This window comes from Felis catus, chromosome D2 (genome assembly GCF_018350175.1).
Source record: "Felis catus isolate Fca126 chromosome D2, F.catus_Fca126_mat1.0, whole genome shotgun sequence".
Classification (NCBI taxonomy): domain Eukaryota; kingdom Metazoa; phylum Chordata; class Mammalia; order Carnivora; family Felidae; genus Felis; species Felis catus.
Window position 1 is genome coordinate 5,662,468 of NC_058378.1, and position 26,081 is coordinate 5,688,548.

At 41.4% G+C, this 26,081-nt stretch overlaps 1 protein-coding gene across 5 annotated transcripts in view; it reads right to left on the reverse strand.

The window, feature by feature from the left end:
- Positions 1-26,081, reverse strand: part of PRKG1 (protein kinase cGMP-dependent 1) — a 1,254,852-nt gene that overhangs the window by 562,934 nt on the left and 665,837 nt on the right. The window lies entirely within an intron of this gene.

Consider the following 26,081-nt stretch of genomic DNA (forward strand, 5'->3'; position numbering starts at 1 on the left):
GTTAAACATTGTGAGAGTGTTTTGGAGTATTGTTAGTGCTAACAGGGTAAGTCTCAACTTGCGGTATTAGAATTGTTTTTTTCCTAAAGCTATGCTACCTGAAAAATCCAGGAATGTACCTGGTGTGGCGTTGCATCATCTAACCGGAGATGAGCAATATTGTGGCCTGGCCTGGAGCCTGATGACTTTGCTGGGACAGTTCTGGGATCAGCCCGGTTACCGAAGTCGGCTCCGATTAGACTCCGTATCTCTCAGTACCTTCCCGTTTCTCCCTAGTTTTCAAGCCCTGAATATGAATCTAAGTAATCCTCTCCCATCCTTTCTAAAAATCAGTGTCTAGGGACGTGATCTGGGTGAGTTGTACACATCCATTGGACTTCTCATAAATAGAGAGCTTCGTGCAGTCAAGTTCTCAGTTTCCTGGTGACTAGCTTCCATATACAGATGGCATCCATGTGGTCAGCCAGGATGGGGACTTCACAATCTTAGTCTCTCCAATGTTTAACATGCCTTTTAGTTTTCTTATAGATCTACTTATCTATCCCCGTGTTATTGGAATAATTGTGATATAGCCTGAATTCTGTGCTCAGCTAGTTATTAACTCACTTTTTAGTTTTTAAAAGTAACAAAGCTATTTAGTCCAGTACACATACCCAGGAGAGAGATTTAAAAATCACTAGGAAGGTGGGGCTTACCACATTTTGTTTAGAGCTATTACCTAGTTTATTTTTAAGCCTTGAGGATGTGGATACATAAAAATTTGTGTCATAGACCGAATAATAATTAAGAGAAGCACAAACACCCAAATGTGTTTGGTCACATAACCAGGTGGTCTTAACTCCGGAGAAGAAAACCAATGTCAAGTAATAGAGGACAAAATAGCATTTAATACAAGGAGAGAGCTGAGATTTGGAAACTGAATTTTTCCTCTTATAAGGTTTTTGTGTCTTACATGGGTGCCTCACTCTTTTTTACAAAGGTTTCTTCCTTGTGCTATTTCCTGTCTATTCGTTTTTTATTTTTCATACTGTTCCCTTTCCCCTGCTTTCTCTATGCTTCCTCCATATTGGAGAGGACAACTCTCCCTTCCATATATGCGAGTTCTGGGTAATACTCATTCACAGAGTTGGCTGGATTGCTTGGAAGTTAAAAATGCTTTATCCCAAAGCTTTCCCTGAAGGGCTCTCCCTGAAAACTTAGATGTTCCACTCTCTGTTGTAGTTAAACCTGCATCGTTCAATGCAGACTGAATAAAAGGGATGTAAAATGAAGGATGACTTTAGTATCTGATTTTTAATGAATGAATTACCCAAAAGAAATCTATTTTGAGAAATCCATGGGTCTGAATACCTTTTTCCCCTTTTAAATGAAAAAGGCAAACAAAAACAACAAAAAAATTGCAGGCATGGATGGAAATCCCTTTCTTTGATCCACTATCTGTATAGTTACATGGCTGAAATAACAAGACATTATTCCATGGTTGGTATCAGCAACATCTTGGTGCATGCCCACATACTGGGCTTCCTTCTGCTTATGTTCCCCACAGAGAACCATACTCAGCATCCCAGGAAGACCTTTATAGGTACCCTCGTAACTGACGGCACATGTTACACTGCAGTGCTTGATTTTACTTTGCCCTCTACCCCCCCCACCCCGCCCTTTTAATGGACCAGGAACTCTAAAGAGGGGCCATCATTTCTGTATTCGCTACACCAAAACCAGGTGCGAAGGAAGGACAAAACGTTCTTACCAGTCTTGGGGAGGTGGGGGGAATCCCATTAAGAGCACATAAAGTTCCCCGAAAACATTTAGATTCCACACAGAACAGATGAGCTGTAACAACTAGTTACATTAGAAAATAAATTAGTAATAGGTAAAAGAAACAATCTCCTTTGCTCTGATAAGGTAGGTTCTCCTCACCCAGTTCTCTCACTATTGATGGATGGAGCCTCCTTTCATTTGGTGGTGATGCAAGCAATACGTGTCTGCTACAATCAGAATCCCAGCTGTTTTACTCCATACCCACTGGTTACAACCCTTAACATCCTGCATTTCCCCAAATATAGATAGGCTATAAATGCAGTCACAAACTCATTCATTATAACAATGCTTAAAGATGGTGGGGTGAAACCCTGATTTGTAAATACCTTTTTAGGGCTTATTCCTTTTGAGCAGTTTGTTTGTTGGGAATATGAAATGGGCAACTTTAATCAGTGTCTGCCTATTAGCCATTCCCCTCTTAAATTACTGTTGATTAATATCAAGATGTGTTTTAATGTCTGCTGATGTTCCAGGACTTGTAATTTTTTTAAAATGTTCATTTATTTTTGAGAGAGAAAGAGAGAGAGCACAAGCAGGGGAGGGGCAGATAGAGAGGGAGACACAGAAATTTGAAGCAGGCTCCAGGCTCTGAGCTGTCAGCACAGAGCCCGATGCGGGGCGTGAACTCAAGAACCATGAGATCATGACCTGAGCTGAAGTCGGACTGTTAACCGACTGAGCCACCCAGGCTCCCCAGGACTCCTAATTTTAAGAGTTATTTGATAAGATACAAGCCAATGTGAAACCCAGGTGAAGGTAAGCTAATCTAATAAAGATCATGTATGATTTTTGAACTACTCTTTTCAGAATTCTAATGGTAAAAAAGCTTAAAAACAACAACAAAACAAACCAAAAGCCTTAATATCTCAATTTGCAAAGCTGATTGCTTTCCCATGTTCTGATGGGACACTGATTAAGCACAGGGACCCCAATTTCCTATGGTGTGTCCAGTCTTCCTCTCAGGACTGATGAAGTGTAAGGGTAATTATATGCAGCAACCTACCACGCCAGGGAAAAGTGAGTTACCAGTTACATCTCGGTCCGCTCCCAATATATCAGCCTCTTGCGGCTTTATGTTGTCAGCTAATGTCTAGACAGACTTCTGGTTGACTTGCTCTCATCAGTCTCTGGTCAAGAATGGTCTACAGTCGAGAACTACTGCATTTTAAGGCAATTACTATACTTAAAAGTGTATAATTAATATTAACTTTAATAGTATGAATATTATTATATTGGTATATATTTTGCTAATATGTTCCATACATATGCATACTGCAAATCTTCACTACATCTTTTAATATTTTCATTGGCTTTTATAAACCTTCAAACAAACATCTACTCCTTTGGTGGAAAATTGAGCATTACAAATATTCACATTACAAACTGCCTTTTACATAAGGTGTTAACTAGCCTGTTTCTTCTTTTTAAAATGTTGTTTATTTATGAGAGAGAGAGAGAGAGAGAGAGAGAGAGAGAGATAGAGCGAGCGCGAGCACATGCAAGCAGGGGAGGGGCAGAGAGGAAGAGGGAGACACAGGATCCGAAGCAGGCTCCAGGCTCTGAGCTGTCAGCGCAGAGCCCGATGTGGGGCTTGAAACTCACGAACTGTGAGATCATGACCTGAGCCGAAGTCGGACACTTAACCAAATGATCCACCCGGGTGCCCCTAGCATGTTTCTTCTTGATATTTTTCTACCTCAGTATAAACCTCATGTCAGTAAAGGGCCTATATTGCGTCAAAGGTGACATTAGGGTGGCACTGTCAAAAATAACAAACTCCATAATTATTAAATACTGTACATAAAAATACTGAAGTATTATCCTAGAAAAACAAGTTGAAGTATTCCGGTTAAGGACAATTCTTAATAGGAGTTAATTTAGGTGCCAAAGGTAGGTAACTAATTATCAAAGACTTAGAATAAAATACACAACATTTTCAGCCATAATTGCTTTTATGTGATTCAGTATATATTAACTCTGCAGACACTGGAAATCAATCCCATATGTCCTGAAGGTTGGTCCTTTAAAAAAAGCAAATCAGGGGGCTCCTGGGTGGCCTGGGGTGCGTGGGTGGCTCAGTCAGCTGAGCATCTGACTTTGGCTCAGGTCATGATCTCTCAGTTTCTGAGTTTGAGCCCCTCGTCGGGCTCTGTGCTGACAGCTCAGAGCCTGGAGCCTGCTTCGGATTCTGGGTCTCCCTCTCTCTCTGCCCCTTCCCGGCTCACATTCTGTCTCTCTCTGTCTCTCTATCTCTGTCAAAAATAAATAAACATGAAAAAAAAATTTAACAAAAAAATGAATAAAGCTAATTGGTTTGATGACTTATTTGTCTATCACGAAAGTACAGTGGATTATCTCTTGGGCAGCAAGCCATGAAATCAGCAGTTACCCCGCACAATTATTTTGTCTCTTCACTTAATTAGCTGTTTTAATCAAAACTCTGCCTCCTTCCATTACTAATATTATTCAGTAATTCTGTTGCAAAAGTCTGAGCCACTTCTGTGTACCTTCCCGCCTTTGCTCCACTCACCTTGCTGCCTGGAGTGAACATGTGGCCAACTGCGTGTTTATGAATCTATCTCTTTACCCCCCGACACTGCACAGAACACAGAACACCTGCTATAACTCAGTCGCCGACTTCCTTTGCCTTAACGTTCACTTTTGATAACATTCAAAGCACGGACCACATTAACAATCATATATTTGGGTTAATAATGTGATGAAATGGCCTCATTGAGGCTTGTTTGGTGCATTAACATCCACAAAATCACACTCTATGTCCCAAACATCACCCTTATTCACATGTTAAGTAATACAGTGACATAAAGAAGAAGGGATTCAAGCGTTTCCAGATGCAAACCTGGCTCTATGAGCATAAACACAACCACCGCCTATTACTAGGATATAATTCCTGTCTTAAGCCTATACCCAAAATGTTTTTTTATTTCTGTGCATGCCAGTCCACAGAGAAAAAGATCCTTGTCTATTTTAAAGAAGAGACGAATCACACTGTTGAAATCTCTAGAAGCAACTACTTTTGCCCTTCCTGCCATCAATGTTGTCAGTTTTGTCCTTCAGAGGCTCTAAATATCTTTGGACAAGGGACCCCCATCTGTGACCTGTGGGCCAATGGAGCCTGCAGATATTTTGTGGGTGACCTGCCCAACATCTCAAAATGCTGAATTTGAGTGCATTTACGTGCAACATGTATTCTCCAACGTGGCCACGGGCCCAGCCTCAGGTGTGATTCACACAATGGCTTGCCAGGCCCTGTGATGCTCTGAGCTTACCATTCCTGTTATACTCTGCAAAAACAGAGCTTGAGATTCAATTGAAATTGTTAGTGTCGAGCTTGACAAACGTGAACTAGAAAAACGGTTGAGCCACCGGTTCAGCAAGTAAAATTCTGCAAAATCAATCAACCAACCAACCAACTAACCAAACATATGAACATCCAGAACAGCCAAAAAAGGTCTGGCACTTTTCAATTCCTAGCTTTTCACGAAGTATACGGAGCAGAAAAATATCCTAGAATGCTAATCCGCTGTCTACCTTTCTCCCACAACTCTTTTGCATTTTTCACAAATATTAAGCCAAAAGAGCAACATGTTTTTCAATCCAAAAATCTATGAAATGAGAACTATACATATAATATTAAATGCCAACAGCTCTGGAATGGACTTACGTATAGCATACTTGGTAAAAACAAAGTTCTTTAATTTATCTGTTATTAATTGAAAAGAATCCGCCATGTAATGTCCACAGAGAAGCCACACTGATTAAAAAAGTGATAACAAAAAGTCAGATCATGCCATTCCCTTGTTTAAAGCCTCTTGTGAGTCACTTTGCTCTTAGAATAAAATCCCACATCCTTACCATGTACCAGAAAGCCCCAAGCCAATCTCACGTGCTAACTTTGGGCCCCTGGCTCACTGCTGTGGCTCCTTTGGGCCTAGCATCGCTTCCTTGAATTCATGGGCTCATTTTCATGTCTCAGCTTTATACTTGGCAGTTCTCTTAGCCCACTCTTTCCCCAGGCCTCTGAGGGGCTAGTTCATTCTCCTTCCCGAGGCTTTAACTTCCATATCACTTTACTCAGGGAAGCTTTTCTTGAACACGCCAGTTCAAATGTTCTCCCCATGCTCTCGTCTCCTTGCCTTACTTTTTTTTTTTTAAATTTTTTTTTTTTAATGTTTGTTTTTTGAGAAAGAGAAAGAGAGTGAGCATGAGTGGGGAGGGGCAGAGAGAGAGGGAGACCCAGAATCCGAAGCAGGCTCCAGGCTCCAAGCTGTCAGCGCAGAGCCCGATACAGGGATCCAACCTATGAGCCGTGAGACCACGACCTGAGCCGAAGTGGGACGCTTAACCGACTGAGCCACCCAGGCACCCCTCTTACTTGTTTTTAAACAATGGCTCTCTTAGCTGAGCACCACTTACCACCAATCCATGCCTTCCAATCCTTTTGCCAAACATGGTTATATACATGAGACAAACTTGCTGGTTACCATTCAAGAGTTACTCTTCATTACGGCCATGTTACATTTACGGTGTCGATTGTGTCTGTTCCCAAATTTATGCTGGTTGCACTCCTGCTATAATATACAGATAAGGCTATAGGCATAGGCAGAGTTGTATAGATATAGGTATGTAGCACGTGTGTATAATATGGAATATGATGGCAAAAAATAAAAGGCTGTTTCTATGAAATCTGTTGAGGTAGGAAAGTCACTCTACCTACAGCGAGCTTACAATTCCTGTTATACTCTGCAAAAACAGAGCTTTTGATTCAATTGAAATTTTGAGTCTAGCTTGACAAATGTGAACCAGAAAAACAGTTGAGCCACCGGTTCAGCAAGTAAAAATTCTGCAGAATCGATCAACCAACCAAACATATGAACATCCAGAACAGCCAAAAAAGGTCTGGCAATTTTCAAATTCCTAGCTTTTCATGAAGTATAACGGTCCATCCCTGCTGTTTTTCTGAGGCCCCATATACTCATGTTCTGTATGTTGCCTCTAAATAAACTAAAGAAGCTCCGTTCCCACTTCAGAGGGGAGGCAAGTAATCATTCTCTGAGTTTTGCCTATGCTCCAAACACCTGGTAATGTCCAAAAGGAGCCAGATACTGAACATGTTACGGGACGTTAGCGTTGAACAAACCTTGGCTGAAGCCAGCATCGATACCCCTGCCTCGGGTAACTTATGGAATAACCTTTATTATTCACCTGGTCCTCGCTTCTGATGGGACCTTACCCTGGGTTCCTGGAGGGACACGTACCCTAGACCTCTTCCCATACAAACCCCTAGCCCCAAGCAATGGCGAGACTCATTTTCCTTTCCTCTCCAGATCTCCCGGACACTCTGTCTGCTATTTTGTGTCACTTACACTATTCAACAAACCATTTCCACCTCCTCTGGTTTACATTTGATTTCTGTCCTGCATTGACTGGTCCAACAGGATCTTCCCCTGGGTTCTTGGACCCCGCCTGCCTGCATCACTGTGATGAATACACGTCAATCACGTCAGCTGTGTTTGTTTATAAAGCAGCTTGTGCCAATTGCACTAATTTTTGTAATGTATGTAAAGACAGACAGAGACACATTACTTACGTGAATGTCAAAAACATTATTTCTGTGAAAACTAGGTAGAATGTCTTAAAAAGATTTGACAAAGGTAAGTGGTTGAAAAGGGATTATTAAATTTGATGGGGGCAAGATGATTGAAAAAATACTTGAAAAAAAAATCTTTGAGATTTACATTTAGGTCCTCAAAGTACTTTGCAACCCTTGGTTGCAACCCTTGTCTCAACCCTTGGTACACTTGAAAGAAAGGTTGAAACTGATCATCGTAGACAAAGCATTACATCAAAACCTTCAGTTTTCTTGCATTAGTTTCTTAGGTACTGGAGGGAGAAAGATCGTTGAGGAACTGTAATCTGAAGTTTGGTATCACAGTTGTTTTTCTTCCAACTCCGCAGGGCTTACCCGGGAAACATACCAACAGGCCCCCATTCTAGACCTCCTCCTTCTGCCCTTGCCTGCTGTTATATGCTCAAGGACACGGAGTGCGCTTTCAACTCTTGCTAATGATGGGTCGCCTGGGTGGCTCAGTTGGTTAAGCTTCCAACTCTTGGTTTCGGTTCAAGTCATGATCTCACTCACGGTTCATGAGATCCAGCCCCACGCTGTTAGCACAGAGCCTGCTTGGGATTCTCTCACTTTCACGTGCTCTCTCTCTCAAAATAAATAAATAGACTTTAAAAGATAAATAAATAAACTCTTGCTACTGAAAACATGGTCCTTGGACCCACAGCATCAGCATCACTGGGAAGCCTATTAGAAATGCAGAATGTGAAGCCCACCCCAGACTAGCCGCATCGGAATCTGCATTTAATAAGATCTGCAGGTGATTCACATATAAACAAACGTTTGAGAAGCATTGCTTAAGCCTAATTCTAAAACACATAAAACTGGGAGAAAAAAGGAATTTAACAATATTATGACGAATAGAAAGGATTGAGCATGGCGGGAGGATGTTACCAAACCTTATTGTTATTTCTTTAAATTTCTATTTGAATTCCAGGGAGTGAACATACAGTGTAATATTAGTCTCAGGTGTACAACATAGTAATTCAACACTTCCAGACATCACCCTGTGCTCATCATGACAAGTGCATTCCTTAATCTCCATCACGGATTTCAACTATCCCCCACCCACCTCCCCTCTGGTGACCATCAGTGTGTTCTCTGTAATTAGGAGTCTGTTTCTTGGTTTGCCTCCCTCCTTTATCCCCTTTGCCTTGTTGTTTTGTTTCTTAAATTCCACATATGAGTGAAATCATATGATATTTGCCTTTCTCTGACTTATTTGGCTTAAAACAATATTCTCTCTCTCTCTCTCTCTCTCTCTCTCTCTCTCTATATATATATATATATATATATATATATATATATATATATATTACATCTTCTCTATCCATTCATCAGTCAGTGGACACATGGGCCATTTCCATAGTTTGGCTATTGTAGATAATGCTGCTATAAACATCGGGGTGCATGTACCCCTCTGAGTTAGTATTTTTGTATTCTTTGGGTAAATACCGAGTAGTGTGATTTCTGGATCATAGGGTAGTTCTATTTTAAATGTTTTGAAGAGCCTCCACACTGGTTTTTACGGTGGCCGCACCAGTTTGCATTCCCACCAACAGTGCACGAGGGTTCCTCTTTCTCCACACCCTCACCAATAGCTCTTGTTTTTTGTTGTTGATTTCAGCCATTCTGACAGGTGTGAGGTGATATCTCAATGCAGTTTTGATTTCTATTTCCCTGATGATGAGTGATGGTGAGCATCTTTTTCATGTGTCTGTTGGCCATCTGGATGTACCCTCTGTTGAAATGTTGGTTTGTGTCTCCTGACCTTTTATAATTGGATTTCTAGGTTTTGGGGTTTTGAGTTTGATAAGTTTTTTATAGATTTTGGATACAAAACCTTTATTGCATATATCATTTGCAAATATCTTCTTCCATTCCATAGGGTGTCTTTAGCTTTGCTGGTTGTTTCCTTTGCTGTGCAGAAGCTTTTTATTTTGATGTAGTCCCAAGAGTTTATTTTTGCTTTTATTTCTCTTGCCTCAGGAGACAGACAGACACATCTAGAAAGATGCTGTTACAGCCAACATCAGACAAATTACTGCCTGTGCTATCTTCTAGGATTTTTATGGTTCCAGGTCTCCCATCTAGGTCTTTAATTCATTTTGAATTTATTTTTGTATATGGTCTTAGAAGGTAGGCGGCTTCATTCTTTTGCGTGAAGCTGTCCAGTCTTCCCGACACCATTTGTTGAAGAGACTGTTTTTTTTTTCCCCATTGCATATTCTTTCCTTCTTTGTCAAAGATTAAATGACCATATAATTGTGGCTTCATTTGTCAGTTTTCTATTATGTTCCATTGATCTATATGTCTGTTTTTGTGTCTTGATCACTACAGCTTGTGATACAACTTGAAAACCAGATGCTTCCAGCTCTGCTTTTCTTTCTCAAGATTGCTCTGGCTATTTGAGGTCTTTTGTGATTCCATGAAAATTTTAGAATTGTTTGTTCTAGCTCTGTGAAAAATGCTATTGGTATTTTGATAGGGATTGCATTAAATGTGTAGACTGGGGGCTCCTGGCTGGCTCAGCCAGGAGAGTATGTGACATAATCTCAGGCAGGATCCTAAGTTCGAGCCCCACATGGGGTGTGGAGCCTACTTAAAACTAGCTAGCTAGCTAGCCAGCTTTGGGTAGTATAGACATTTTAACAATATTTTTTCTTCTAATCCATGACCATAGGATGTTTTCCCATTTCTTTGTGTCTTCAGTTTCTTTCATTAGTGTTTTACAGTTTTCAGAGTACAGGTCTCTGACCTTTGGTTAGGCTTATTCCTAGGTATGTTGTTATTTTAGGTACAACTGTAAATGGGACTATTTTCTTAATTTCTCTTTCTTCTACTTCATTATCGGTGTACAGAAAGGCAACAGATTTCTGTATATTGATTTTTGTATCCCACAACTTTACCGAATTCACTTATCACTTCTAGCAGTTTTTTGGTGGTCTTTCAGGTTTTCTGTATAGAGTATGAAGTTATCTGCAAACAGTGAAAGTTTGCTTCCTTGCCAGTGTGGATGCCTTTTATTTCTTTCTATATAAGTGGTAAGAGTGGACACCCTTATCTTGTTACTGACCTTAAGGGAAAAGATCTCAGCTTTTCCCCATTTCAGATGACGCTAGCTGTGGGTTTTTCATATATGGCCTTTATTATGTTGAGTTATGTTCTCTCTAAACCTCTTTGTTGAAGGTTTTTATCATGAATTGATTTGTACCTTGCCAAATGCTTTTTCTGGTTTACTGGAATAATCATATGGCTCTTACCTTTCTTTTATTAATGCGGTGTATCACATTGATTTGCAAATATTGAACCATGCTTGCAGCCCAGGAACAAATCCCACATCATCATGGTGAATTATGTTTTTACTCTATTGTTGGACTTCGTTTTCTAGTATTTTATTGAGAATTTTTGCATCTATGTTCAACAGAGCTATTGGCCTATAGTTCTCTTTTTCAATAAAGTCATTATACGGTTTTGGTATCAGGGTAATGCTGGCCTCACAGAATGAATTTGTGAAGTTTCTTCCCTCTTCTATGTTTTTAAACAGCTTGACAAGAAATTAGTTCTGTAAATGTTTGGTAGAATTCATCTATAAAGCCATCTGGTGCTGGACTTTGGTTTCTTAGAAGATTTTCAGTTACTGACTGAATTTCATTACTGATTATTGATCTGATCAAATTTTCTATTTCTTCCTGATTTAGTTTTTGGTCATTTATATGTTTCTAGGAACTTATCCATTTCTTCTAGGTTGTCCAAGTTGTTGGAATATAATTTTTCGTATTACTCTCTTATTTGTATTTCTGTGGTGTTGGTTGTTAATTCTCATCTCTACTTTGTGATTTTATTTATTTGGGTCCTTTCTCTTTTCTTTTTGAGAAGTATGGCCAGAGGTTTATCAATTTCATTAATTTTTTTTCAAAGAACTAGCACCTGGTTTCATTTGGGTCATTGTGTTTTCATTTTCATTTTTTCCCATGTATTTTTTTTTTAATTTTGTTAATGTTTATTTATTTTTGAGAAAGAGTGAGAGACAGAGTGTGAGCCGGGGAGGGGAAGACAGAGAGGGAGACACAGAATCCTAAGCAGGCTCCAGGCTCTGAGCTGTCAGCACAGAACCCGACATGGGGCTCAAACTCACAAACCGCGAGATCGTCACCTGAGCCGAAGTTGGACACTTAACCAACTGAGCCACCCAGGCGCCCCTCCCATGTATTTTTTTTTAATTTCTTCTTTGATTTCCTGGTTGACCCATTGTCTGGTAACATGTTGTTTAACCTCCATGTATTTGTGTTCTTTCCAAATTTTTTCTTGTGGTTGAATTCTAGTTTAATAGTACTGTGGTCAGAAAAAGTACGTGGTATGACTTCAATCTTTTTGTATTTGTTGAGGCCTGTTTTGTGGACCAATATATGATCTATTCTGGAGAATGTTCCATGTGCACTTGAAAAGAATGTGTATTCTGCTATTTTAGGATGGAATGTTCTGAATATATCTGTTAAGTCCATCTGTTCCAGTGTGCCATTCAAAGTCATTGCTTCCTTGTTTATTTTGTTTAGATGATGTATCCATTGATATAAGGGTGGTGTTAATGTCCCCTACTATTATTATATTACTATCAATTAGTTCCTTTATGTTTGTTATTAACTGTTTTATGTTTTTGGGTGCTTTCATATTGGGTTTATAAATATTTACAATTTTTATCTTGTTATTGGATTGTCCCCTTTATGATTATACAGTGCCCATCTTTGTTTCTTGCTACGGTTTTTGTTTTAAAGTCTTGTTTATCTGATATAAGTATTATTACCGTGGCTTTCTTTTGACATTTATTTGCATAACAAATACTTCTGTAACATTCTTTCATCTGCAGATGTCTTTAGGTCTAAAATGAGTCTCTTATAGGTAGCATGCAGGTGGGCTTTTTCTTTTTTTTTTTACATTCATTTATTTTTGAGAAACAGGGTGAGACAAAGCATGAGTCAGGGAGGGGCAGACAGAGAAGGAGACACAATCTGACACAGGCCCCAGGCTCTGAGCAAGCAGTCAGCACAGAGCCCGATGCAGGGCTCGAACCCACAAACTGAGATCATGACCTGAGCCAAAGTCAGACTCAGCCTCAACCGACTGAGCGACCCGGGTGCCCTGGGTTGTTTTTTTTTTACCCATTCTGATACCTTATGTCTTTTGATTGGAGTGTTTGGTCCATTTATATTCAAATTAATTATTGATAGTATTTATTGTCATTTTATTATTTGTTTTGTGACTGGTTTTAGAAAGTTCCTCTAATCCTTTCTTGTCTTTCTCTTGTTCATGTTTTGCTGATTTTCTTTTGTGATATATTTGGATTTCTTTCTTTTTATTATTTGCATGTTTATTAGTAGTTTTGGTATGTGGTTGCCATCAGGTTTGTATATAACCTTTTCTTCAAATAGAAGTCTATATTAAATTTATGGTGCTTCAAGTTTGAACCTATTTTCTCCTCTCCTCCCCATGTTTTAGGTGTATGTTATAATATTTAATATCCTTTTTGTGTGTGTGTTCCTTGGACGATATTTACGGAAATATTTATTTTTCAATGCGTTTGTGTTTCCTGCCTTTATAAGGTCATGTTTGGTCTCCCCTTTCCACTCAGAGTTCCTTTTAATGTTTCTTACAGGGCTGGTTTAGTGCTTGTGGACTCCTTTAGTTATTGTTTGTCTGGGAAACTCTTTATCTCTCCTTCTATTCTGAATGATAACCTTGCTGGATACAGTATTCATGCTGCAAATTTTTCCCAGTAGGCACTTTGAGTATATCCTGCCACTCCCTTCAGGCCGCCAAGTTTCTGTGGAGAAATCTTCAGCTAGCCTTATGAGTTTTACATTGTAAGATAATGATTCTTTTCTCTTGCTGCTTTTAAGATTTTTTTTTTATCACTCTATTTTGCAAATTTAATTACAATAGGTCTTGGTGTTGGCCTGATTTTGTTGGTTTTGATGGGAGCTCTCTGTGCCTCCTGGATCTGGATCTGTTTCCTTCAACCAATTAGGAAAATTTTAAGCTATTATTTCTTCAAATACATTTTTCCCCTTTTTTCTCTCTTCTTCTGGGAATCCTATAATACAAATGTTATACATTTGATGGGAGTCACTGAGTTCCCTACATCTATTCTTATGTTGCATAATTCTCTCATGCTTTTGCTCAGTTTCATTATTTTCCTTTATTTTGTCTTCTAGATCACAAAGTCATTCCTCTGCTTCCTCCATCCTTGTATTTATTGCATCAAGCTTGTTTCCAATCTCATTTATTGTATTCTTTCTTTCAGAAAGGGTCTTTTATCTCTGTGGTAAGGGTCTTTTATCTCTGTGGTAAGGGTCTCCCTGATGTCTGCTATTCTTTTATCTCTGTGGTAAGGGTCTCCCTGATGTCTGCTATTCTTCTCTCAGGCCCAGTGAGTATCCTTATGATGACTACTTTAAATTCTCCAACAGGCATGTTACTTGTATCTGTTTCACTTAGATCTCTGGCCATGGCTTCATCTTGTTCTTTTATTTGGGATAGATTCTTCCATCTTTACAATTTGTCTAAGTCTCTGCCTTCTCTGTGTTAGAAAATCCAGTTAGGTTTCCTGCTCCTGAAAATAATGACCTTATGAAGAAAAGATCATGTAGTGCCCAGAGCCTGGTGCTTCAGGGAGTGTCTCCAGCGTGTCACTGCATGTGCTCTGCTGTTGTGTTTTGGCTGCTCTGTCCTTCAGGCCAGTGGTCTGCAGAGGCTCTCCTTGCCTGCTGTCGGCAGTATTTGGTCCCTGGCCTGAATGTGGTGAGTTTTAACTAGGTGCACTCTAATCTGCTTGTGAAATGAGATCTGATGCCACCTCCACCAGAACTGAGGTCCTGCAGAACTCTCTGACTGGGGGACATGGTGTGGGTAGGGGTTTGTGCTGGTCTTCTGGGGGAGAGCCCACCATGCTGGAACTGAGGCAACTGTGACTGAGAGGGGTGGTTCCACAAGAGCACAGGGGGTGGGTCCTGATGTAAGCAAGTGTAGGTGCTGCAATGTTTCCCTCAGGTGGCTCTATGTTTATGCTGAGGGATGAGTGATGGACATGGTAAAAGCTAAGGCCTTTGCTCCAGAAGAAGTGTCTCCCTGAAGGCTGCCTCTGGGATGCACTCTGATAAAGATAACAATCTCCCTGTTTTTTACCCCATGTGTTCAGATGGCTGTTTCCATGCTGTCTGCCCCCAGGTTGTTTGCCTGCCTTCTCCCAGGAGGAGTACAGTACCGTTCAGGCTCCATCCCAGCCAAGCCCACTGACCTTTAAAACTATAGGCTTTAAGCCCTGATCATTATTAGAATTAGTGAAATTCAGCCCATCTCACTTTCCAAGCCAATAGCTATGGGGAAGTGTTCTCCTTTTGTATTCCCCTGTGGGCCCCTTGCTCTCTCTCATGCATCTCCATGACCATGACTCCCTTCTCTCTGTAGTACCCATTATTCACCCCTCCCCTAAGCCATGTCCCCACACTTCTTACTTTCTTTGATGTGACCTCTTTTCTCCCTTTAGTTGGTGAAGTTTGTTCAGTCAGTATTATAGGTTGATTTCTGGGGCATTTAAGATGATGTGTTCATAGGAAGAAGCAAGCCTAGGGTCCTCCTACTATGCCATCTTCCTGCTCTGTAGAAGGTATTTTAATTTTATCCAAATAGCTTTCTTTCCATTGGCACAGAAGATCAAAACTTGGCAAAAATCTTGTCTTTTTGACAGTATCCATTCTGATGGTGTGAGATGCTATCTCATTGTGGTTTTGCATTTCCCTAATGATTAATGATGTTGGGCATCTTTCCATATGCCCTTTGGCCATCTGTATGTTTTCTTGGGGAAAATGTACACCTAAGTAATCTGTCCACGTCTCAGATTATGTGGGGCATTTTGGTGTTGAGTTGCATGAATTCTTTATATTGTTTGGATATCAATCCTTTATTGCATATATCATTTGCAAATATATTCTGCCATTTCTTAAGTTGCCTTTTCATTTTGTTGACTGTTTCCTTCAATTGTGCGAAAGCTTTTTAGTTTGATGTAATCCCAACAGTGGGTTTTTATTTTTGCCTAGGTAAATAAAGAAATAGCTAAGGTAAATAAAGAGATAGCCTTCTACTAGAAGTCAGATTGAAAAACAAGCAAATAGAAATCCTGTTCCTTCACAGATAACCTAGTGAACATTAGGCTTACTAGGAAATGGAACATAAAATACTATAGTTGGAATGGAAAAACCACTTGAGTTCACATTTTGTCTCTAGGTGTGACCCTGTTTTCTCAGTGGTGGAGCGAAAGCTGTGGCAAATCAATTAGAAGCAATATAGTTACATTTAGTTCATTTTATCACCAGAAACGTCACACATCAAAACTTATTTCAGCCAAGCAGTGACTAAGAGTGACTCTGTCACATGAATGCCACCTTTTATAACATTTCTCTCATAAAACCCAAATTGTTTTGTAATCTGCAAATCTCATAGTCTTCCTGGCAAGATCTACTGCCCCAATAAGAATGCTGAGTTTACACTCAGATACTACAATTCCTTTTGTGAATGTTTCTGCCTATAACCCAGGAATATTTCCTAACTAATCTCCACACAGCTAATCATCTACACAACAGAAGAAATCTTGAAACCACAAAATCATCCTGCTTATGTTTCAATGAGAATAAACTCTCTACCAGAATTCTCCTGCCAAATATTTTGTGAATCTCCTCTAAATATTCCTCTAACAAAAGAAGTTAAAAGTATCTGCCCAGCATTTGTTCTATTAACTCTCTCCCCCAGAGTTATCGGAAGTGGTATCGAAACTGTGCCATAATTTGTGGTTTTCAACTTTATCTTTACACCTTAACAAAATTAAGGGTAAAAATTAACCAAATCAACATTTGTAAATGAAGCAAAGTAGAATTTTTTTCTCCTTAAAGAAAAGCTTATGCTGGGTTTAAGTGATTTAGCTCCACATTTCTAGCACACACAAATTTAAATTCAAGTCAGGGCCTTTCAAGTGGTGATATCAAAGCCCCATGGTGGTTCTGTGACGATGACCTTGGAACAGGGGAATCTCTCATTTCCACATGTGTTCTCACTACTTCTATCCCATCCTAATTTGAGGCTTTGTTTGCCTAGAGGGGAAACAGAATTTGCTTAATTAGAATGCTTTGTGAATTGGAAAGGAGAGGAGCTGTGGGATCTTTGGTGGGTACGGATTTTGTTGTCATTGTTTTCAGATAAACAGGTTTTAGCAATTTTCCCCCTAGTTAGTGCCTCTGCTGGGACATGCAAACTAGTTGAGCCTCGAGCAACAATAGCATCACTTGAAAATGGCCCAGAGTAGCATCACTTGAAAATGGCCCAGAGCTGCCCCCCCCTGAAGAATTAGAGACGGATTCTCCCCGGGTAGACAGGCTTTTCTGCATCTCTTGTCCATTCTCTTTCACTCAGGATTTATGCATAAGGAGGGGGAAGAGTGACGGGCTGCCCACTGACACAGCCAGGACCAGCCAAGGCAGGATTGTGAAAGTCATCTTCTGTCAGGGCCAACGCTGTGGTGCGGGGAATCTCACAATGACCAGGGCTGGAAAGTAGTGTCTCTGTACAGATGTGCTCTTCAAGGGAGAGAAGGAATAAGGCAAGTTGAGGGCGGGGCTGAACGGTCGTCGTTGTTCACTAAGCCCCCTCAAACCACAGACCTGCTCTGCATACGTGATCATGGCCGCCATCCCAAGTGAGTGATTTCTTTCCAGCTCATCTTTGGGCACGTAGTGTGTCCTTTGGCTCCTGTATGCCGTACTAGTAAAGCCTTCACTGCTTTGTTTTCATAAGGAAGAAAAACTCATTTACATTGATCCAGACATGAAATATCATTGTTTAGAATATTTTTACTCCAACTGGCACCTTCATTTACACCATGATCAAATATTCTGAATTGCTGAAAAGAGCTTGTAACCGTGGGATTTCAGGCATCGGCCGCGAGATTGGGGGTAGGAGAGATTTGTGCTTCAGGGAGGGGCGTGGTGGCAGCAAGGGTCTTTCAGGTACTCCAGTACTAACACAGATTTCAGTCTTAAGTTGCATTCGATGCCCTCTTTGGGGAGGCTGGGTCATGGCTAATAACATAAAAGCATCTATCAAGAGCCTACTAAACGCCAGGCACTTGACATACATCGTTGCTGATTTGATTAAAACACGGAGGCAGTTGGAAGAAAAATGCTTCGGGAAGCTAAAAGGTTGGTCGTGGGTCACAGAGCTTACAGAAGGCAGAAGTACCATTGAACCCACATTTGTCGGATCCCCAGCCCTTACTCTCCCCATTACATCATTATGCTTTGAGAAGGCGTTAGAGAGGGGTGCCTGGGTGGCTCAGTTGATTAAACATCTGACTCTTGATTTCAGCTCAGGTTCACGGTTTTTGGGATTAAGCCCCGTGTCAGGCTCTGAGCTGGCAGCGTGGAGCCTGCTTAGGATTCTCTCTCTGTCTCTGGTCCTCTCCCTATCCCTCTCCCTACCCACTCCCCTTCTCAAAATAATAAACTTAAAAAAAAAAGGGATTAGAGAGAAGGCATAAGAGTTTTCACACTGGACTGGTTGAAAGAACATCAGGCTCATTTCCCTGAGTGAGAAAGTCATCACAAGTCTAGAAGAGGTGATTTTTAGGCAACAGTGGAAGATCTATAAAAATCAACCTTTTGTCCTTACGTATTTTTTTCCTTCCTTCCAAGAACCAAGTACTGAGCCTTAGCTTTGACGGAACAGAGAGGAAAAAATGAAAGACAAAACTTAAAATGTAAACACATTTATGTGGACTAACAATAGTTCATAAGAAAATCTATAAAAATGCACTTGTGGGTTATTCTAGTCAATAGCTAATTTAAACAATCCTGAGATCTATTTTTCACGTGATTCTTTAACAACACCCATTTTACTAACATATAACTTACATATCATAAAATGTTCCTATGTAAAGCATGCGATACAATGATTTTTGGTATATTCACTATTGTGCAGCCATTGCAACAACCTAAATTTAGAACACGTTCATCCTCCTGATAATGAAACCCTATACTCATGACACCCACTCCCTACTCCTCACTCAGCCCTAGGAAACCAATGATCTGCTTTCTGTCTCTACAGACACTCTCAGCAGGCTGTGTAAATAGAATCGTACAACACGTGGTCTTCTGTGACTACTTTCACTCGGCACGTTTTCAAGAGTCATCCACACTGTAGCATGTATCACCACTTCATTCCTCTTTATTCCCCCAGAATATTCCATTGCACAGGTATACCACTTCTGTTCATCCACTCACCAGCTAATAGATATTTGTGTTATTTCTACTTTTTGGCTATTATAAATGGCAGTACTGTGGACATGTGTGTGCAAGTGTTTGTGCGCCCAGATGCTTCCATTCCATTAGGTATATACCTAGGAGCGAAACTGATACCTCATATGGTAAGTCTATGTCAACCTTTAGAAGAACGGTCATACTGTTTTCCAAAACGACTGCACTGTTTTACATTCCCACCAGCAACACATGAGGTTCCAGTTCTCCACATATTTGGCAACACTGGGTAATTATTTTTCATTATAGCCATCCAAATGCATATGATGCAGGATCCCCTTGTAGCTTTCATTTGAATTTCTGTGATGGCTAATGATGTTCAGTATATTTTCATGGGCTACTCATTGGCTGTTTGTATGTCTTTGGAGAAATGTCTTTTCCCTGTAATCTCTTGGCTGAAAATAAAATAAAATGTTTTATGATTTTGGTATTTCTATTTTAGGTAAGCAGGTGGTCAGAGGACCAGGTCTCTAAAACATGAAATTAGTTCTTTAGTGATTTAACAATGGACCTACCATCGGAGGAATCAAGTCACAGTGGGAGAAGCGAGGGCTTTTGGATACATTCTTATAGCCTTTTGGAAAAAGTAGCTTATCATTTCCATGGTTCATACCTCTTGGTGGGTTTCAGGACACACTACCCCAAAATTTGGCATCTTGGCATAGTGGTGAATATCTTAAGCTGATGGAGTTTGAAAAAAATGGCAGAAGCAGGAAGGCCACCCTTACAGGTCCTAAAACTCTCCTGTGGGAGGTACATCCCAATACCCTGAGGAAAGGAACACCCTTACCTTCAAAGACTAAGGGACTCCTAGAAGAACCACAGACCTCACTACATTTCCCCCCCCGTTTACTACACTTAACTCACATTCTCTGACCTATCATATTTCTATCCACTCTTCATCAAACCTTGCATAAAAATACTTGGGTCACAACAATTTCTTCCAGTCTTTATTTCCTTAGGAAGTCTCCTGTATCCCATAAGACTGCCATCCAAGAAATTTGCATGCTTTGCTCTTGTTAATCTGTCTTTGTATGTTTAACTTTCAGAGCTAGCCAGGGACCCTAAGAGGGTTGAGGGAAGCTCTGTCCGCCCCCCTACACTGTGAAGACATCAGTTGAATCTGAAGTGAATAGAGAGGGTGCCTTTCCAGGGAGGCGATACGGTGTTGTACAAAACAGCTTGGCCTCTGCCTGTGTTCAGATTCTGACTTTAGCAATAGGACCTCCGTGACTCCTTGCTTTTCCTCATTTTCAGAATGTGGAGTCAACTATCTCCTAGGCTGGTTGAGAGCATTTTTTGCCAACACACCCGGCACCACCCCTGCATATCAACCCCTGCACATCAACCCTGCACCACCCCTGCATACAGCAAGCCCTTGATACGTGACTGGCGCTAGACGTTGATATTATTTCTTAACAAATAAAACTGTGGACACAGACGTCAGAAGAGCAACGTGAAAACATGAGCCGGCTCTGCTCTCGGCTCCCAATACTCGGAGAGAAAAAGGAACTGAAGACAGCTCAGCTGTAAGGACCTCCACTCCAGGAGAGGAAAAGGAAAGAACTCCCGAGAAAAGTCAGTAACCAAAGGAGATGTTTTAAACTAGAGTGGTCTGTTCAAGGACCATAAGTTCCAGGCACGGAAAGAAAGATGTTACCTCTCTTCTTTACCGCTTTTCTTGTATTTCCTAACGTAGTAAAACTGTATTTTGTACCAGAAGAAATCTAATACAAAGTTTACCATGGTGGAGGCAATCTTATGTGGAAAAACCCTCTAACAGCTGACTTTGTTTGACCCAAGAGGTTTCAAGCTCCTGAAATCTTGTTTCAGACAAACCAACAGAAATGGTATCAGAGTTTTATCAAGCTTGAGCTTTTGTGGCTTAAACATTTCTATTCCCTATAGCTTTATCCAGTACAACGGAGGATAGATTTTCAAAAATGTGTTTCCCTGTAGCTACAGCAAATTTTAACGACCCAATAAAAAAATGTTTGGGGAAATATTCGCACTCTTTGTTATAATGCCATACACAGGGTACACGCATCTCAAATGTCTGTCTTATGAATGAAGTGTTTGCATAAGGCCAGTCCTTTCTTCACGCTTTCAAAGATGGTATATACCATGCTATAGTGTCAATTAAAACCTTCAGAATAAATGCACCAAAATATTATGTTTTAATGAATCCTCATTTACTGTTTTGTGTTTTACACACACCTAGTGTTTCTGAGCCTGACTTAAGAAAATGATCTTAGGGGCGCCTGGGTGGCGCAGTCGGTTAAGCGTCCGACTTCAGCCAGGTCACGATCTCGCGGTCCGTGAGTTCGAGCCCCGCGTCGGGCTCTGGGCTGATGGCTCAGAGCCTGGAGCCTGCTTCCGATTCTGTGTCTCCCTCTCTGTCTGCCCCTCCCCCGTTCATGCTCTGTCTGTCTCTGTCTCAAAAATAAATAAACGTTAAAAAAAAAAATTAAAAAAAAAAAAAGAAAATGATCTTACAAAATTATATATATTTGTAAAAGCTTTCATGAAATGCAATCAGCCTAAGTGTGGTAAAATAACATAAATCCTACAATTAGGCTTATTTTGCCCTAACTTGGAAACCACCACAATAATGAATTACACTGAAATCCAAAGTAGCAGATTTTTTTTCAAGGGAATGTGAGTTTTATCTGGGAATTCCTATGGAGTATCTTCTTTAATATTTACTTGGCACGAATTTCACAAGTGCTTTTTAGTTGCTATAAGCAGATTTATATAAAGTAGTCATCCTACTTTGAAGAGTATTTACTTATAACCACCGTATTTCTTCTCGTATTTTTACTTATCCACAATAAAAGCAAAATGGGCAAACTTCCAGTTAATGAAACTGTCACTGAATAACTAATTTAAACATAATATTTGATGTGGATGCTTTCAGTATGGCAGCTACTAGTTTCATGTAGCCATTGAGACCGAGGAACTGAATTTTAAAATATATTTAAATTTATTGCATCAACTGGTCATTTGCCACCGGTGGCTTGCAGCTCACACACTGGGTGGGACAGACACAGAGGATGTAAGTTATTTTATGGCTCAATATCCTTTTGGGTAACAGCTCAAAATCAAAGAGGATCGACTGACTAGGTATTTCTATTGCTAATCTGCATCATTACAACTGCTCATCAACGGCCAGTCCCCATATACTTAGATAAATAAATACACCGCTTCATTTTTAATAGACTCTTACACAATATGGAGTATCCAGGAGACAAGAAATACAAGTATAACCAGCCCATTTTATCCACTTAATCTTTTAGCAAGCATTTATACAACGCCCACCATGTGCCAACATAACCAAATGGGACCCAGCTCCAACTGATGGAGCATTTATTCAGTGTCTATGCTGTTCCAGGTACTCAGAGCAGATGCTCTGCCCTGAAGGAGGTGAGGCGTCCAGATGGAGGGAGCAGCCAAGCGGAAGGCAGCACCGACTACTACAGGGTGTGGGACTACAGAGGCACGGTCAGAAGAATCTGAACCTGTGGGTATTCAGAGAAGTGTTCTTGGATCCGAACTGAACTCTGAAGACTGAGGAGTTAGCAGGAAGCCACCCCGGGGAGAGGGCTTGTTTGAACCAAGGTGGAATGAACTAGCACAGCACTGTTGGAGAACTGTATAAATGGTTTGGGGAGAAGGAGGCTAGGAACGACTAGCAGGGGATCAGGCGAGGTCTGCATCTCCAGGGCCTCGACAGAGGAGCTGAAGAGTTTGATCTCTGTGCTCAACGACAGAGGGAGAAAGTTAAGGGCTTTAGGGAGGGAAATGAAAAGCTCAGAGTGCCATCTGAGAAAGATCTCGGTGAGACAGACCAATTACGAAAAAGAAAATCACGGGAGTTGGGGGGAAATACCCCTGGTGGTCCAAAGCCATCCCCAAGTAAGACCTTCCTGAGCTCCGGAGAGAACAGCTCTGTTTCGATGAGCCTGGACACCTGGCAACTGTTGCCGTTCAAGAAGTCAGCCAAAAGCCAATAAGAAAAAGAGAAGAAAAAAGAGTAAACCGTGAGCCACCTTCTTTGGCACTGTGCTGGCACAACAAGCCCTTTTGCAGAGAGCAGTGATTTTCACCTGCACGTAAAATGCGGTTATCGACTTCAAGATAGATTTTAAGCAGATGGACCACATAAAACAAAAGACACTTGTAGGAATAAGAAACAATAGCTGAAGTGAGGGAAGAATAAGATCTAAATGTTAGGAACCTTATCTTCACCATTGTATTTTCAGTATCTACACTGATACCTGGCGTGATACTATGTGCTCAACAGTTATTAAAATTCGTAATTACCAATGAATGGGTGTATGATGCAAATGAGACAGAAGAATCTGGAGAATGCTTAGAGTAACAATTCCCCACAGTCGTCCCCCCAAACATCGGTACATTAGACTCCAAGGCAATGAGGGAGGTTCGCCCTGAGGCTCCCGGGGTAGCTTGTGTGAAATATCTAGCCACTGTCTCAGACTTGACCCCACCAAGAAAACCTGTCTCAGTACTTTCTGGCACCCCAGCGACCTTGTGTCTGCAGCTTGTATCAGCTGCCTCCAAACAAGATATTTACCTACGGCACGGCCTCCTCCTTTCTGGTGTCTGTGAAGTAGAAAAATGAAAACCATGAACCTTTTTTTAATGTGAAGTGACCTCTCCCTAGAAAACCATGAAACCTAGATAACTAACCCCTTATCTTTTGGAGAGAAGATAAGCCAAACACAGCCAGGCTGTATTTAATGGGTGGTTCACAAACCTGACTGCATAGGAAAATCTCCTAGATGCTTCTGAAAAAACAAAACAAAACAAAACAAAACAAAACAAAACAAAACAAACACCACGGATTCCTGGGCCCCATCCCCAGAGAGTCCGAGGCAAGTTGATCTCGTGTGGTGGTGGCCCAAACAGTGTTCCCTTCCCTCGGACTGAAGGCAAAATTTGGTCGACGTGCTTCTGCCAGAAGCCTTCTCGGACCCTCCCCGTCAGTGGCTTCCCTGGCTGGGTGCTGGTAATAAGCAGCCAAATGTCAAGGGCAGCATGTGATGCTGGCTACATAGGTGCTGCCCTTCACGACGGCTAACGATTGTTTTCAAGCTGGGCTTTGCGATCCTGCTGAGAAAGCAAGACCTCTTTCCCCTCCCTCCACTCAGCTCTCCATTTTCTAATTCAGGTCTTAATCAAACTGTTCTGGCCAAATGTGGCCACAGTGGGAAAAGGTCTCTTCCTGATTTTAATCCTCTCCTCTCGCTCAAGGGAAAGACTGTGACATTTGTCACCCTCCGTGCTGCAAGATTTAAAAAAAAAAAAAAAATCTCTTATCAGAGAAACACGGGACCTTGGATGTCCCTTTCTCACCTATGGTCCTACCAAATTTCCTCTCCTTCCAACAGGCAAATCAGGACTTTCGTTAAAGATGCACTTCACCTACAAATATTAGGGTCATTTTTCTAGGCTGTCCCCAAAAGCCTGTGCCTCTCTGAGCACAAACATGATGAGATCCTTGGTTCTCCCCCGGTGACTGACATTGTCTTTGGACACTGTGGCAAATGAGTCTAATTACAGCCAGGGTGTGGATGACCGGAAGCAGAGAGTAGAAAGGTTAGTTACTGCCAAGAGTTCACGGGGTTGCTTCCTTAGAGCCACCACGACTGTATTCACTAAGGTGCAAAACTCTCACAGATCCGTTGTGGCAGACTTGCCCCGTCCAAACCAGACGTTCCTGCAAACACTCTATCCCCTTCTAAAACCGGAACCAAAAATCCCCAAACCCTCCCACGTTCCATTTTTTTTTTAAATTTTTTTTTTCAACGTTTATTTATTTTTGGGACAGAGAGAGACAGAGCATGAACGAGGGACGGGCAGAGAGAGAGAGGGAGACACAGAATCGGAAGCAGGCTCCAGGCTCCGAGCCATCAGCCCAGAGCCCGACGCGGGGCTCGAACTCCCGGACCGCGAGATCGTGACCTGGCTGAAGTCGGCCGCTTAACCGACGGCGCCACCCAGGCGCCCCCCACGTTCCGTTTTTAAAGAAGAGCCAGCTGAATTACACATTCTGCCCGCAGGCCCTTCCATTTTAAAATCCAAAACATGCACCATGAGGTCTGACCAACAGGAACACCTGGAAATGCGCATCAAATAAATGAAACGTACAGGAAAGTTCCTAACAATCCATCAGCCCAGATGTCTAGCAACAGGAGGGTGGGTACAGTGTGGCATATTCATTCCGTGGAAGACAGGACTACAGTAGAAATGGGAAAATAAAAACACACCCGTGAGCCACAATATGCCTGGAGGAAGCATAAGGCTGACCAAAGAAGCCAGACATTAAAAATTCATATCATAGGAATCCTTTCCAAAAATAGGGCCGAATAATACACCGTCTAAGAAGGGAGGACAGGGGCTACTTCCGTGGAGAAAGGAAGAGATCGTTATCTGGAGGGGCACAGAGAAGGCTCTGGGGGCTTCGAATGTCAGGAGTGGCACAGGTGTGGTCACCTGGTGATATTTTCTTGAGTTGTCCCCTCATGGTGATGTGTGTGCTTTTCAGCATGCGGTATTTTCATAAAGTGTTTAAAATTGCTTTGACGCTCACCGATTTCGGAAGGATCGTTTAATCACACTAGCCTTGAATCGGTGCCAGGAGCTAAGAAAAAGAGACGAGTAATTGAGATGAAGGAAACAGCCCTATTACTTTAAAGTAGGTGTTATCGCCTTGATCTCCCCGACAAACCTTCGGGGCTCGTCCTGTGACCACTGCAAATGGCACAGCAGTGTTCAGCAAAAACAAAGATGGCATTTAAAGATTTTTAAATTTTTTTTCAAGTTTATTTATTTATTTTGAGAGAGAGACAGCGTGAGTGGGGGGGGGGGGAAGAGAATGAGAGAGAGAGAATCTCAAGCAGGCTCTGCACCATCAGCACAGAGCCCGATGTGGGGCTTGAACTCACGAAACTGTGAGATCACGACTTGAGCAGAAACGGAGTCAGACGCTCAACCAACTGAGCCACCCTGGCGCCCCGGCACTTAAAGATTTAAAAATTTAAAAAAAAAATTTTTTTTAACGTTTATTTATTTTTGAGACAGAGAGAGACAGAGCATGAACGTGGGGGGGGGTGCAGAGAGAGAGGGAGACAGAATCGGAAGCAGGCTCCAGGCTCTGAGCCATCAGCCCAGAGCCCGACGCGGGGCTCGAACTCACGGACCGCGAGATCGTGACCTGAGCTGAAGTCGGACGC